The 11,934-nt window shown below is 43.4% G+C and overlaps 1 pseudogene; it reads left to right on the plus strand.

Annotated features, from left to right (window-relative positions):
* Positions 1-2,617: 2,617 nt before the first annotated feature.
* Positions 2,618-5,205, plus strand: LOC119318881 (annotated as a pseudogene).
* Positions 5,206-11,934: the final 6,729 nt, after the last annotated feature.

Consider the following 11,934-nt stretch of genomic DNA (forward strand, 5'->3'; position numbering starts at 1 on the left):
CTTATCCCGAAGGTGAATAACCCCACTCTCCTTTCACAGTTTAGACCGATAAGTTTATGCAACGTTTTGTATAAAATAGCATCAAAGGTGGTGGCCAACAGATTGAAGCAAGTTTTACCAGACATCATATCTCAAGAACAGTCAGCGTTTGTGCCTGGGAGATTGATAACGGATAATATCATATGTGCTTATGAGTATTTACACTTCATGAAGCGTAAGAAGTCTAAAATAACAGCTTTTGTGCTCTAAAGCTGGATATGATGAAGGCTTATGATAGGCTGGAGTGGGACTACTTGAGAGCCATCTTGGGCAAGTTGGGATTTGCACAGGTTTGGATTAACACAGTTATGTCTATGATCTCCAGTGTCTCTTTTTCAGTTCTTTTTAACGGCGAGAAGCTTGAGAAATTCAAACCATCCAGAGGGCTATGACAGGGAGACCCCATCTCCCCTTACCTTTTCTTGATAGCAACAGAGGGCCTTTCGTGCCTCCTGAAATCTAGTTCTCAGTCGTCATTGTTGGCAGGTATTAAGGTGGCACCCATGGCACCCGCCGTTAACCATCTTTTATTTGCAGATGACAGTCTGTTGCTTTTCAAGGCAAGTGTGGAGGGGGCAGAGAGGATATCAAACTTGTTGGATACTTATTGTCAGGCTTCGGCTCAGAAGGTAAACAATGCAAAGTCATCTATATTCTTCAGGAAGGGCTGCTCTCAAACAATCAGAGATGGGGTGAAGAATAAAATCCAGGTGCATAATGTGTCTCGCAGTGAACGTTACTTGGGCATGCCAACGGAAGTGGGACACTCAAAAAATGGTACCTTCAAGTATTTGAGGGACAGAGTGTGGGAGAAGGTGAAAGGATGGATGGGAAAATTATTGTCTGCAGCAGGCAATGAAGTTCTGTTAAAATCAGTAGCCCAGGAGATCCCAGTATACTCTATGTCTTGCTTTCGGCTCCCGAGAGGGCTGTGCGAGAGTGTCACATCAATAATCCGTCAGTTCTGGTGGGGTTGCAAGGAAAGCAGAAGGAAACCAGCATGGGTATCGTGGGATACAATGACAATGCCAAAATATATGGGGGCATGGGGTTTAGAGATATGGAAATTTTTAACTTGTCACCTTTGGCAAGGCAAGTATGGAGGGTAATGGATGATCCGGAGTTGTTGAGCGCTAGAATACTGAAGGCTATATATTTTCCGGATCGATCTCTGTTGGAGGCAAAACTGGGTCCTGTCCATCACAAATTTGGAGAGGCATTCTTGATGGGAGAGATGTAGTAGCGCAAGGCATCATTCGACGGATAGGAGATGGAGAAAATACGGACATCTGGGCTCATAACTGGATACCAAGGGAGAGTTACAAAAGGCCAATTACTTCACTGGTTCCGGACCCCCCTCGACGTGTGGCAGAACTAATAGAAACATCGATGGCGGTGTGGAATGAACAGCTTGTGCGTACGGTGTTCACACCTTTTGATGCAGAGCCAATTCTTCAGATCCGGTTATGCACTAGACGGGTGTCAGACTTTTGGGCTTGGAGCGAGGAACCAAGAGGTCATTTCTCGGTAAGCTCGGCTTACCGTATGCTAGATCGAACTAAACGAAACAGAGAGGCTTGGCTCGAAGGCAGGGAGGCACATCAAATATAGAAGCAGAAGGAGCTGAATTGAAGTCTTTGTGGAAGGTGCAAGTTCCCTCGAAATTCAGGGTTTTTCTGTGGCGTTTGGCAAGAAATTATGTCCCGTCGGCTGCTGTATTACATAGGCAAAATATGGCTACATCATCATCTTGCAAATTATGTGGAGTACATGATTCATGGACGCACGCGTTATTGGGCTGCCCTGTGTCTCAGAGCACCTAGGCTCTATCAACTGACGCCATTTTGGATCAGCTAAGTGTCAATCAACATGATAGTGCCAAGAAGTGGATCTTTGCCATGGAAAAAGCTCTTTCGTCAATGGAGTTCGTCAGATGTGCGAGAACGCTATGGGCGATATGGGGTGCAAGGCGGAAGGCGCTATATGAAGATATATTCAAAAGCCCGTATGCAATCCATGGTTTTGTCAACACATACCTGGGGGAGATCTAGGACTCGTCACCGAAGGAGGAGAATCGTGGGATCGCGGCCACCAGAGGCACGAGATGGCTTGCTCCACCGGAGCTCTATATGAAAATTAATGTGGATGCTGCAGTGGGCAGAGGAGGATGCCACGGAGCAGTTGCGGCAATTTGTAGAAGCAACGATGGCTCTTTTTCAGGCGCATCAACGATAGTATTCACAAACCAAGGCGATCCGGCTACTCTCGAAGCAATGGCGATCAGAGAAGGTCTGGCGTTAGCCCAAGAGTTGAATGTGCACCGAATATATCTAGCGTCGGATTGCCAGGGCATGGTGACAGAGATCAAATATGGGAGTGGATCGGCTTATGGTGCTATCAAAGAGGAAATTAAATTATCTATCACTTCTTTTATTTCATGTAACGTAATTCATGGGTTTAGGAGCTTCAACAAGGAGGCTTATAATTTAGCGAAGCATGCATTAAGATTAGGGCCTGGACGTCATGTATGGCCAGCGCGCGGAGGGTCGCCTCGTCTTTATTGGCCTCAGGGCTGCTGCAGCGGCGGAGATCTCGTCCTCGCCCCCCTCAACGCTGTGACCGTGTCGATCAGCTCGCCGGCAGCCAGATCTCCTTTAGTACATCGCATTTACCTCCCACAGCAGCTGCAGCTCGACGGTGAGCATCCTGATGACCATGGACCATTTTTACCTCCTACAGCAGCTGCAGCTCGTCCTTCTTCCTCTCCTTTCCTTCCTTTTAAGTTTTAACCCCAGGTTCTGTAGGTGGTGAACGGCGGCGGCGAGGGATTCTTCAGGCCAGGTGGAACTATGAGCCGCCGCTTTGTCCCCGTCGACAGACGCATCTTGGAGCGGAACATCAAGGCTCGGTACCACGCTGGAGACATTGGCACCGAGGATGCACTCAACCTGTTCGACGAATTGATCCAGGTTGCTGGGCCTTCCTCAGTCCTCGCCATCAACTGCCTCCTCACCGTTGTCGGCCGTGATTGCCCCGCGCTCGGCGTCTCCCTCTTCAACCGTGTTGCAAGAGCCAAGGTGCCTCCCCACAATATCACCTATGGCATTCTAGTCGACTGCTGCTGCCGTGCTGGCCGCTTGGACCTTGGACATGCTGGCATGGGGCACGTCATTAAGTTGGGATTTGCAGCAGAAGCCATCGTCAATTTCAGCCACCTACTCAAGGCCATATGTGCGGAGAAGAAGACCAGCTATGCAATGGACATTGTACTCCGGATAATGCCTGAATTTAACTGCATCCCGAACATTTTCTCATACAGCATTCTTTTGAAGGGTCTTTGCAACGAGAAGAGGAGCCAAGAGGCTCTCGAGCTGATTCACATGATGATTGACCATGGAGGTAGCTGCCAACCTAATGTGGTGTCCTATAGCACCGTACTTGATGGCTTGTTGAAAGAGGGTGAGTGAGGTGGGCAAGGCCTACAGCCTATTTTGTGTCATGCTACAGAGGGGAATTTCGCCGAATGTTGTGACCTGCAATTCAATCATCTCTGGCATGTGCAAAGTTCATGCGATGGACAAGGCAGAGGAGGTTCTTCAACAGATGACTGATAGAGGTATTCTGCCTGATGTTGCCACATATACCAGTCTCATACATGGATATTATTCATTAGGACAGTGCAAAGAGGTGGATCGGATTTTCAAGGAGATGACTAGAAATGGTGTCCAACCAAATGTTGTAACTTATAGTATACAGATGGATTATCTTTGCAAGAGCGGAAGGTGTGCAGAAGCTAGGAAGATTTTTGATTCCATGGTAAGTCTGGGCCAAAAACCGACCGTTACTACCTACAGCATTTGCTCCATGGGTATGCTATGGAACAATCTTTTCATGAGATGCATTGTCTCATTGATTTGATGGTGGGAAATGGTATTGCGCCAAATCATTTTGTCTACAACATACTCATATCTGCATATGCTCAAGAAGAAACGGTTGGTGAGGTAATGCATATATTTACAAAAATGCAGCAGGAAGGATTGAACCCTGATGTTGCGAACTATGGAGCGGTAATAAACTTGCTTTCTAGTATTGGCCGAATGGATGATGCTATGTCCCAATACAATCAAATGATAACTGAAGGATTACTCCCTGGTATCATAGTTTTCACCCCCCTTATTAGTGGTTTCTGTTCTTGTGGCAAATGGGAGAAGGTTGATGAACTATTTTCTGAGATGTTGGATCGCGGCATCTGTCCCGACACAGTGTTCTTCAACACTGTTATGGATCACCTTTGCAAAAATGGAAGGGTTATAGAAGCCCAGGATCTCTTCGACCTGATGGTAAACATGGGTGTGAAGCCTTTTGTCCGTGATTACAACACACTGATACATGGATACTGTTTAGTTGGTAAGATGGATGAAGGGAGGAAGTTACTTGACAATATGTGCTCAATTGGCTTGAAACCGGATGATTTCACCTATAGCATACTGATTGATGGTTACTCTATGAAGGGAAGGATAGGTGATGCATTGATTGTTGTCAGGGAAATGTTGGACGGGAAGGTTAAACCTTCTATTATCACTTTTAATATTATGATTGGTGCGTTGCTTAAAGGTGGCAGAAAGGAAGAAGCCAAAGATTTGTTTGATGGTATCTGGGCCAAAGGATTAGTGCCTGACGTTGTTACATATAGATTAATGATACAAAAGCTTATAGAAGAAGGTTCTCTACAAGAGTCTGATGATCTATTCCTTTCTATGGAGAAGAATGGATGTGTTGCCGACTCCCGTATGCTAAATGCTATAGTTAGAAGCTTACTTCAGAAAGGGGACGTGCCGAGGGCTGGGACTTATCTGTCTAAAATTGATGAGAGGAGGTTCACCTTTGAAGCTTCCACTGCTAGCTTATTGACTGCACTTGCGTCAGGGGGGAAAGGCCAGGAATATAAGGAGTTACTCCCTGAAGAATACCACTCTTTTCTGGAACAGGGCACTGGTTGAAACCATTTCTAGAGATTTTGCCTACATATTCTGGACTGCTAATCGAGGCCTGAACTTTTCTTTGTGGGTTACATCTCCCAACCTTTTCTTTTCGTAGTACGTCTAAAATGAAGGTCACTTCTCTTACTAGTAATTCTGGGAGGAACTTGTACCAGTAATAAATGTCTGACTGCACTATTCTGATGAACGACTATCTGTGATTATATTTCAATGGGGCTGTGCATTTGGCCTCAACTAAGCTGCAAATTATATTAGTTTTCTCAGTCTTGATTTGACCTAATAAATTAATCTCATCACCTTTTTCCTTGTCTAAAATGTAGGTCACTTTTCTTACTAGTAATTCTGGGAGGAACTTGTACTAGTAGTGAGATGCTCGGAGGTTTCTTACCTTTACCATTCTGAAATGTGGTCATTTCTCTTACTAGTAATTGTTGGAGAAACTTGGGCTAGTAGTAAACTTCTGACTGGCACCATTTTGATGAACGACTGTGTGTTTCATCTATATGGCTGAGTACTACTTCTTCAATAGAGTTGAACATTTGGCCTGAACTAAGCTGCAATTTCTATTAGTTTTGTCAGTATTGGATTTGACCTGATATATTATCCTTGAAAGTTTTCCTTTGTGCGCTGTGCTGCTGGACGTATACTAGATATTCACCATTTCATAATGCTGGGAAAACCGTGGGACCAAACCTTTGACAACTATTGTCAATATCCAGCAAGCTGTTCATGATATGATGACCATGCTCTGCCTGTACATCCATTGAAGTTGTTAGCAGTAAGTTAGTTTCTATATTGCATATCTCCTTTGCATCAAATGGAAACATGCAGTTTCTATTGTATTGAAAAGGCATGAACAAAGCTACGTTCTGTGCTAATGTACATGCCTAAGTGGGCAGGTACAGAACAAGAAACAGGGCAAAGGAAAGAGGGGCCAGCAGGATGTACACTACTTGCTGCTATCTCAAGGTGCAGACATGAAACAGAGCAAAGAAAGGGAACAAGAAACAGAGTAAAGAAAGGGAAATATGTTGTGCGCTAATGTACTGGGCAGACATGTTATCAGGTACAGCCCTTATCCAAGGATGTTCTTCTTCAAGGTGCAGACATGATGAATTCTCAGGATAAAAGTGCTTTAGGCTCTTACCACCCTTTGTCCAGTACGTGTGGTTCTGTTTTGGCTTGCTGTTATAGTTGTAAGAAGGGGACGTTCTTACAACACGTTTGCAGCTTTCATCGAAATTCTTAGCGCGTTTGGTGATAATGTTACCGTGCCACTAGGTTTCCGTGCTAAGCCAGTAGCTGTTTGACAAAAATGGTGTGGGGTGGGTTTCCTGCTGATTGTAGGCTAAGCTGTCAAAACTATTTATAACTGATAAGAGCGCATGGTCTGTTTAGTTTGAGAAACAGTTTATAACAGAGATTCCTTGGTTTACTTTCTAGCTTGCCAACAACGACCAAAAAGGAGGACAAAAAAAGAAAAAAGAAAAACGCTGTCCCTCTGCAGTATGAAGCTATTCCTAACAAAGGTCTTCATGCTTGACCCTCTGCAGTACAAAGGTTGACAACGGAGCCCATCCAATAGCTTTCATGCACTTCTTTGTATCATCGCTAACATCGATATTCAACTTCCTCAGATTTTGTAGCTGGCCAAAATATAGAAGAAATTAAATTGGCTGCTTAAAATGCTCTGACCTGTTTCAACATCTCTAGAGCTTGCATCTCCCCAATTCCTCCTTCTGGAAATTTGAACTCATCTAGAGAAGGGATTTCCCACAACAATCCAGATACTTGAAGTGATCGGGAATGAGACAATAGTAGGCGAATCTCTAGAAAAGAATCGCTCTCCTTGGTAGCCTGTATCATGAACTTGTCTGTCTCCATAGGTTGGATCAAACTTCTATTCACGAGCTCAGTAAAAACACCTCTATCCTAACTCATGTACTGCGTATCTTCCTTCTCCATGAAAGTATCCTTCAGGAATCGAACTTCTTATTGGGTCTTTCATCTTAATAGTAGATCATTTTCTGAACATATTGAGGTATAAGAGATGTGTTTTTAGATGAGGATGAAAACCACATTAACAAAGTGACAAAATCATCATCATTTTTTCTGCGACGTCACTTGTTTCAAGTGCACAACCAACTGAATCTGCTATGTGATTTATGAGTGATATTAGTGTGGCTTTACTGTGGACAAAAAACACTGAAATACAATTAAAGATACATAGTTCTTCTTGACAAACTAGCGTCAATAAGAAAAGGAGGGACAGATGATTAAATGGCATAACCCATGAGAGGGCCACCATATTAATGCCTCCAATTTTTTAGATGATGGTATTTTCAACATTTGCTGGGTCTCTAATTAAGCAACACTATATAGGAATCGAGAGTACCAAAAAAGGCATGGCCAACATTTTCCACCGTGCATTTACTTGGCGTCAAAATATATAATGGCTTAATTTTATTGAGGGTGTACGACAATCAACAACACTGATACATGAGACAATATTAGGTGAAAACCACATCTTCAGTGAAAGGTTGGAAACTTTACCACAGGCTGTTGGATCTTGTATGTATGGACTAGATCCATCCATAATTGCTACATGCAGTTTTGCAGAAAAACGCCCGCCCCAGCAATGTTGTTCTGCACACGACCCCTGACGCATACAAGTATTACAGCTAGCTACCCCGTCATGTGTGGGGCTTCGGCACATGTCCCCACCTATTTGTGTTGATTGCGTGAAATTGAAAGAAGACAAAAATTGAACGATGGGTACTACCCAGTTCCCTTGTAAATTTAAGTAGAACAAACAATAAAATACATTAGCTAAAATCATTGCCCAGATAAATGACAAAACCACAACCAAAACCATTGCCCAGTTGAAGAACTCATGCACCTCACATAGCACATTTCCAGCAATTGAAACAATTTCCTAGAATATATTTAAGTAAAGCAAAACTCATGCATCTGATTCAGTCACTTAAATAATGCCCACACTCCAATACACGGTTACAAAATAGATGCATCATTAACAGTGATGGCAAATCTACACCTTTATACATCAGTCATTGAACACATAGCTCTAGTACACTAGCTAACAACTTGCAGATGCCCGGCCCCAACAGATAATACCTCCAGTACACTAGCTAACAACTTGAAGAAGTTCGGCGCCAATAGCTAATAGCTCCATTACACTAGACAAGAACATAATAATGTAATACTATTAGTCCTAAAAACTTGCAGAGGTCGGTAGGGCCACCAAGCAATCTGAAACAAAAAAATTAATTGGTCAAGCAGTAGGAAAAATTGCAAGAATTTATACCTAATTTTTTAAATCAATTTTTAATCCTAATCTATGAACATAGATACATCAGGGCATGTGTATTTATTAGGAAGCAAAATTTTAGAAATATTCTCAAACTAAGTCCAGAGGAATGTACCGCCATCATGTTTGCTGCAGTTCCTTGTTCTTGTTCTTGTCTTTCTGTCTTCGCTTTCCACCCTTATCCTTATATCCCTTTAGTCCTTTTATTCTACCTCATGATGTGCATAAGCTTCATAGAAATCCTTGGCTGCGTTCAAATCTGTAAAAGTCATCCCTATGGCCGGCCTGATGTCATCATCACACTCCGGAGTACAAGATGAGCCATGAAATGTGGATGAAAAGCACAATGGTTTAACATGCTGGAATACAAGAAATTATAAGCATGCACATATTAGTTAGACAAGTACTTACACAGAAAGGTGCGCTATACAATTTTTGTTGTGTGGCAAATACAATTTCCGGGCTTGGTCTAGTGTGGATGGCTTATTCTGCATCAGACTGGGAGTTGCAAATAGCCAAAGGTGGTCCCTTGCTCACTTCACCGTGGCATTCCATAATTACTCCACAAAGAGAAGAAATACAGTTTGTAAGTCGAAAGCACACTCTCATAGGAGCCAGCCAATATGTGCCTTCCAGAATAACATAGAATAAAATAAACTGCTAGAAAGAACATTCAAGTGTTAGCAGTACCTAATCTCAGCTCACTTCACCGATCAATTGCAATATAAATTAAAACTGACAGCTAAAATCATTTCTACAATTTTTCTATGCTCAACCAGTTTCAACTCCTTTCTTATGCCCATCATACTACACACAAGTCTACAAGAAGTAAGGCTGAAGTTTTAGAACCTGTAGTATTCTCAAAACCGTGGGGTTTTTTTGTGTGTCTAGAAAAGAGGTCCCGGCCCATTTTTTCTAAACCAAATGAGACGAAATTGTTTATGTCCCTATCCATGACCAGATAAGAATAGATGTGATCTCTACCTTTGATTTCTCCTCATTCTGTTATATGGTAAATTAGTTGTAATATATCTCTTGCTTATTAGCCATTTTGGGTTGCTTAAGTTGTGCTCTCGGATCCATTTTCTTCCAGCTGTCGTCACAATTACTTTTGATCTAGTTGATTGGTGAACCTTGATCAATCATGTACCTCCAGGTTAGATTAATTAAACAATTTCATGCCAGTTGTGCTGGTCAAAACCATGGTAAAACAACATCCAAACACCTTGATATTTTTGGTAAAACTGAGGAAAACTACAATTTCAAGAACATTTAGTATTTCTTGCCTAGGCATTGGAATACTGCGGTTTTGGATTACCACAGTTTTGTAAAAATTGTGCTGCCAAACTAAGCCTGATAGTTTCCTTCATTTAACAACTATACAGTAACAAATATGCCTAGAACCACCAATATGGTAAACAATATTGTCAAATTAGCATGATGGGGTCTCCATGTTGCTGCATTAATATAAAACTTACTTACGCAATGCATTAGTCTTTACCAACTTCTTGAAGACCAAAATCTGGACAGTAGAGTTAGGGGCAATCAGCAGTTCCAGCCAAGATACTACTACCTCATTCCCTCCCCTACTCTATTTGCTTTGCTTTGCATACCTATCCCAACTAGAAGTGCTAATCTTGGAGGAGACAACCAGAACCCACGACCTTGTCATCTCTTTTGCTTTGCAAACCTAGCCCAACCGACAGATAAAAACACTAGTTGAGCTACGATAAGAAGAACGTGGCAAAACATAACACAGAAGATGAACAATGTAATAGAAAGGTCCATACCTTCAGACCTAGATCCAGTACCAACCCGATGGGGAATGCCCAGAGGACGATTGGCTTGCTGGGCCAGCTGCCGGAGAGGAGAGAAGGCCGAGGAAGAATTAGTCGCGTCAGTCGCCGGCCCTGCGCGGAACGAGGGCGTTGTGCTGGGTTGGCGCGGTGGGCCAGCCGCCGGAGAGGAGAGAGGGGATTAGCTGCGGCCGCCGGCCGCCGGTGTCATCTCCTAACCCTAGTTGTTGATGGGGAAAATTGAATCGGGGTAGCTCCAAGGGGAAAGGCACGGGATGGCTCATCTTCCATCAGGGATGCTGTACCGAGGTATAGGAAGATTACGGGGGTTCTTTTGCGATTCCTCCATCTTTTCATCTCACAACGTACACTCCTTATCCAACGGCACGGGATCAAGTTTCCATGCTTCCACTGAATATATGGTTTCCATCATATATGTACTCCTGATACATATCGCCACAGAGATCTGCAAAGCTCTATGTGCTCTGATCAATTGTATGGTGGGACAGAAAGAGGGAGTGTAGCCAGGGCCGGTCCTGAGGTTTCGGGGGCCCGGGGCGAATCTAGAACTCGGGGCCCTTTAGTATCAACAGGGACATAATAATCAATATGTCTATATATGAGATGTACCAAACATTATTTCATGTGCACTGAAAGGCAGTACTCATATCAAATTACATATGCACATCTTAGAAATTTCTTACAACATTCTGCGATGCATCATTATCAATCTCATCTAGTAATTGTAGTTGCTGGATGCATGCCTTTTACTAGGTGACATGAGGTGTTGAAATTTAAAGAAATAATTGGTAATTCAAAACTAGCTGGAACATACAAAAATACTAAATCAGTTAATAAAATCTTACCGATTGTAAAGTCGAGCGCTCACAAATTACAAGTGCATAAAGCCCAATAATATGTCACTTAACAGTGTCCAGTCAGTCGACGATCGTCAATGTCCTGTTGTAATAATCATAACACGGTCATGATCTGTAACTTTGTAGAAATCACTAAGGCATAGGCTTGTAGGCTACCTTTTCTGCTGGATTCGTGTGTGGCCGCGTGGACAGCGGAGACTGCCGATTGCCACTGGCCGTTCCCGTGCCCTCCTCGCTACTGTTCAATCTGTTCCTAGCGGCCGCAGCGGCTGCAGGCGCTACGAGGACGAGAGGTGATGGAGTCAAGCTTAGGGATAAGTCCATGCGGTTGTCAAAGGCGATGGCGTCGCTAGGTGATCTGGGATTAGGTAAAACAGAAGGCAATCAGACCAATCAGGCGAGAAATCATTCTGTCCCGTGCCATCTGCGAGCATCGTGCGACTCATACGCGCGTGATGGGGGCTGGAATCTTGGACGTTCAGTTCAGTTATATCCAATTGCTATTTTGACCAGGCCAGGTTCAACACGACAACACATACAACATTGCATTATTTTTCTTCTCTAACAGGCTTAATCTATATTAAGTGCACGTACCTGGGGGGCCCCTCTGTTCTGGGGGCCCGGGGCGGTCGCCCCCCTGCCCCCCCATCAGGACCGGGCCTGAGTGTAGCACCCAGGTGCTCTGATAAAGTGCATTTCCCATGGCATGGATATATATTCTACACAATGTGCACACAAACAAAAGCAAACTAGCTAGTTCTAGAATAACATGACTGTATTTTGCTAGCATTAAAGGGTTGTAGCACTACAAGAAATATGTCAACTAGTGACCTTCTGTCAGCGACCCTGGAAGAATTGGTCATAGATCTATGATCATTTCAGACCAATTGGTC

Source organism: Triticum dicoccoides, chromosome 6A, assembly GCF_002162155.2.
Source record: "Triticum dicoccoides isolate Atlit2015 ecotype Zavitan chromosome 6A, WEW_v2.0, whole genome shotgun sequence".
NCBI classification, from domain to species: domain Eukaryota; kingdom Viridiplantae; phylum Streptophyta; class Magnoliopsida; order Poales; family Poaceae; genus Triticum; species Triticum dicoccoides.